Genomic DNA, 5,363 nt, shown 5'->3' with positions numbered 1-5,363 from the left:
ATTAGTAAAAGATATAACAAAAGTTTTATTAAAAAAAAAAATTTTTTGTTTAAAACAATAGTGTTTTATAATTTTTATCAGCACAGTACAGTTGCACTGATAAATAAAAACATTCTGTAAAACAATCTATAAACCTTTTTAACAAAATCAAAATATAATCAATGTATAAGTGGTCTTCAGAATAAGTATTACTACCACTCAGATTGTTTTATATAAACTATAAAAAACTCTCTTAAATTAGAATTTTTGGTAATTACCTAGCATGATGCTGCACCAATATCAAACTGAAATTATATAATATTTGATGTCTTTTTCATCCATAAATTTAGCTTGAAATTCAATGTGTTATTGGGTAATGTATAATGATAATAAGTCTAAAACAATAAATTGTTATAATCACACTATATAAATAGTTATTTACTAATTTGAAAATTAATCTAGATTATATCTTTACAGTTAAAGATTGTATTTGTATATTTTATATATTTTTTTTGCCAAACTACAAAAATTTCTAATTATTTAAAAGCTAGAATTAAAGATGGACTACAGATAAAAATTTCAAAATGTTATATCAATTAAAAAGAAAAACATAGTATTTATAGCCCAAAATTATGGTTAAAAAAGGCATCAAACATTATGTAATTTCAGCTTGATATTGGTGTGACATCATGCTAGGTAAATACCAAATTTTTTTTTGCTGCTTTGCTTTAATACAAGTTTAAAATAAAACAATCGGTCTTGTTTCAATCCATTTTTACTTGTTGACATGTCATAATATCATTTTCTTGTTCATAATCATGGCTAAAGACTTATTTTTTATTCATTTTATTTATTTAGTTTTGATTTTTAGCATTTGGGCATTTCACCTGGGTGTAAAAAAGTTGGTCAAAAAAAATAACTTGGATTTTTAAATAATTTTTGTATGAATAATTATTAAGTTTAGATTTTAACAAAAGATGTTAAACAAAACAGTTATTTTATACAATTATTTAAACTATTAAAAACACTAAAGTTGTTTTATAAAGTGGCAACCCTGAAAACAGTTTGTGTTTATCTTCTCACCGATTATAAAATTTTGTATATTAATTGAAGTAGATGAATACAATGCATGATATACACTACAAAAAGTGACGAAATTTCACCAAAAAAGTTAGTAAAAATCCATATTGTCCTTTCAAAATTTAAACATAATTGAAAGAGTATGTTGTACAAGCAAAAAAAAAAAGTGTCTTTGTCTTTTAAATTTAAAGTTTACTGAATGTTCATTTAAAAAGTTTTTGTCAACTTTTACTTGATTTATTCTTTTGGCAGATTGATGCTAATTTAATTTTTGTAGTTGAAAGTATTAATATATTTTATTTGTATTATCAGTTTTAATTTATATTTTAAGACCATAGGTGGGGTAAGCCATATTTTTTACAAGTTTGTCTTATTTAATATAGTTTATACTAAGCTTTAAGTTAATTTTATATAGTTAACAAAATATTCAAATAGATTTTTGAGATATGACTGGTCAAAGTCAGGCCGCATAATAGGTTATCTATGGGAAGGGAAAACTAAAACTATTTAAAAAAAAATCTATCTCCTGCATTATTCAACCAATCTTCTTTAAACTTTCACAGTCTAATCTTTATACAATAACAAAAGATATTACTTGGACTCCAAAAATTTTTAAGTAAACATACCTCAAATTGGTATTTACACTGTTTTTTTTTTTTTTTTTGTTAATTTTTTATTACTTTTTAAAATTATTAAAATTCATAAGTAACATTTTTTTTCATATAAGGTAAAGAACATATTCTGAAAATTTGAAGAAGATTGCTTGAAAAGTGAAGAAAGAGATAGATTTTTAGCTGATTTTTAAATTTCTGAGAAAACTGACCCCAAAAATTTATGTTCCATACGTTTGTATTGAAAACTTTTTACAAAAATAATATATCTCAAAAGCTAAACGATATTTTTGAATTCTACAAAAACTGGCATGTAGTTTGTACTTGAAGCCTTTATATAAATACTTATGTCATTTTTTGTAAAATAAAGTTTTGGACCCCCCCCCCCCCTATGGCCTTAATAATTAAAGCTTGAATTTTATAAAACACTACTCTAAAATATGGAAAATATTTTTTGTTATTGCATACTCTCAATGGAATTTAACTTTTAAATAACATAAAGTTAGATACATATTAGGGTGCATTTGCTGCCCCTTAAAAATAAAATATTTGAGTAGCACGTTGATAATTTTTGGGGAATTACATAAAAAAACAGCACAAAAAGTAAAGTGTGCTTCCTAGCTTTTATCACCATGCAGTTTTTCTGAAAATAACCCCTGTGTAAATTGTATGGGAACTTGAAAATTCAACCTTTATTTTTTAGCTGTAAATTTTTGTACATGTAGCCATCATCATAAAAAGATATCCTTTGCATTTTAAAACAATTTGAAGAAATTTTCTTAGAGGAACTTCTTGATTTACTAATACAATCTTAGAAATAACAAAAAGTGATTAAAAATACAGAAAACTAAGAAATGCCTCTGTTCAACTTTCTTAAATTAGTTTTGAAACACAATTTGTTTATTGTGTTTTGATGATGATTGCTACAATTAAAAAATTTGCAGCTAAAAGATTGAAAGTTAAATTTTAAGGTCCCATACAATTTACTTAGGGGTTGTCAGAAACCTCCACAACTTTTTTCAAACTGTCTTAAATTTTCACATGGTGCTTCCCAGGCTGAAAAATAAGTATTTGGAAACTCAAGGGTTGGGGGAACAGATATATATGCAGGAGGGGGCCACCTTGGTTATTACTATTTTTTTATAAAAACTTTATAATTTTTTCACCAGTTATTTAAAATCAAAGTTAGTTATGGTAGAAATTGTTAGATCAATAAGTTTGTTATACAGGGCTGCCAAAAAACCAACTTAGCTTGGAATCCTTGATAAATCTAGAATTTTAAACAACGTATATGTTAAGTAGCAAAATTTTGAGAAGCAAAAAGAAAGTTTTATAGAGGCGCTCATTGATATTTAAAAAATTGCAGCATTTTACAAAAAAACAGTAAAAATTTGAAATGTCTGAAAATACTTCCACAACTTTTTTCAAACTGTCTAAAATTTTCACATGGTGTTTTTATGGTGATTGCCACATGTAGGGGTAGAGAGTACTTAGGTGATGTTTGTGGGATTTATGTGTCCATATGATTTGGATGTGTTTTTGCTTCATTAAGAAAAATCTAAAAAAAATAGTTTGCAAAAAAAAAGTATGCCGCCCAAAAAACTAATTTCAATCCCAAAAATCACATATTTTTTTAATTTTTTGACTTAAACCGTAACAAAATTGCTTATACATTTCCTAGACTTATAATTTATATCTTAAATAAAAGCTTATACTTATTAAAATAGTTTTAAAGACATATTAAGGGCATTAGGGGGGGGAGGTCCAGCATTTATTTTTGATAAAAATAACATTAGGTCTTTTATGAAAGCATAAAGTACAAACTACAAGCCAGTTTTTATAGAATTAAAAAATCTTATTTAACTTTTGAGATAATGTGATTTTTATAAAAAATTTCCAATACAAATGTATAAACCGCAAATTTTAAATAAAAATTTTATTTTTCAAAATTAAAAAATTCCTGCATTCAATCTTTTAGAAATTTAATAATACACTTTCTGTAAAAGTTTGAATAAAATTGCTTGAAAAATAAAGGAGGAGATAGATTTTTAGTGAAATGGTCTTTTTCGCATTTTTAGTTTGCGCCTCCCATTAGGAACCTATTGAGGTCACCGACTTCGATTGCTCACGTGTCAAAAAGTACTTTGAATTTTTTCAAGCAGTTATGGTCTGATAGCTCAGATCAGGGTTGCCACTTTACCTGGAAACCTGAAAAAACCTTGAAAAACCTGGAATTTGATAATTTATGCAAAATAACCTGGAAAAACCTTAAATTTGAGAAATTTTGAAAGTAACCTGGAAAATCATGGAATTTTGATCAAAAATCACTAAAAAAACCTGGAAAGACCTGGAATTTTAACAATTTTCACATGTTCAGTTGAAAAATTTCAATTTGACTCAAAAAATCTATTATATAAATAAAAAACTTTTGTCATCATCAAACATTTTTTTTTAAACATATTTAAAGTAGCTTCACAGTACAATTTAATGTTTTTATACTATTTCACACAATTTCTTACCTTAGACTTAACTTTAAACTAAAAATATACCCAAAAATGTTTACTTTTAAAAACCTGGAAAAGATTTTGAAAAAACAAGTGGCAACCCTGTTAAATAAAACTCTATTAGATAAGATCAACTTATGGACCCCCCTATGCCCTTAACTGCTGTTGATGTATTATGTCGTCATAATCACCCTAAATGGTTCTACCACATGTAAAAAAATATTAAGCTAAGCGCTCATAGGTTGCATTTTTTCTCATACAGTTTATACCAGGCTTGTTTTTCAAAAGGGTCTTGGTTAGAATCTTTAGAGGTTAGCCAACCCAACCAAAACATTTTTGTGACCTTTAAACTTTTACTTAAATGGGGGTACGAAAAAATTTCAAAACCTCCTACTACAGTATAAAGTCCCAAAATGTACCTGTATGTGTTATACAAAATAGTTAATTAGTGTTATTAATACAAACCAATGAGTAAATCAAGTTGAATACTGATTATTAAAAAAAAAGTAAAGTACCCTAGTAAAATGAATTGAATTTTATAATTAAAACACTACTTCCTCTAATCCTTTATAAATTTAAGAATACTAGTAGTTTAGAATATTAACTATTTAATACTAAATTGTTTGTTTAGTAGATATTCTAGTAACTGTGGAGAATGATGAAATTATTAAAAATCAAATTTTTGAGTTTTGCACAATATAGATAAAAATATTTGAATCCAGCAATATTTTATTTTGATTATTTTTATTGTAAACAAAGATGACTTGGATTGAAGACATCTTATTAAGGGCATAGGGGAGGGGGGAAGCACTTTTTTCACATTTTGATCTTGTTTTTATATAGGTTTTACTAAGCTACAGGATGCTTTATATAGATTTAAAAATTTCAAAATATCTTTTGAGATATAGCCGGTCAAAGTTGGAGGCAACAATAGGATACTTATGGGAGGCGCAAACTAAAACGGCAAATAACTAGAAATCACTAAAAATCTATCTCCTCCAACGTTTTTTGAGATAACTACTTCAAATTTTCAGAAAATGTTTCTTGCAATATTTAGAATTCTGTGAAACAAAGTTTTAAAAAATCAAAAATAAAAGTTTTAGATTAAAAAAAAAAAGTTTTTTGTTTGTTTTTTATATGTGGAAATTTTGTATGTGGTGAATAAAAAAAAATGTCTATTTATTTACAG

This window comes from Thalia democratica, unplaced genomic scaffold, assembly GCF_965202585.1.
Source record: "Thalia democratica unplaced genomic scaffold, ktThaDemo2.hap1.1 HAP1_SCAFFOLD_1349, whole genome shotgun sequence".
NCBI lineage: Eukaryota > Metazoa > Chordata > Thaliacea > Salpida > Salpidae > Thalia > Thalia democratica.
This window is presented reverse-complemented; position numbering follows the sequence as displayed.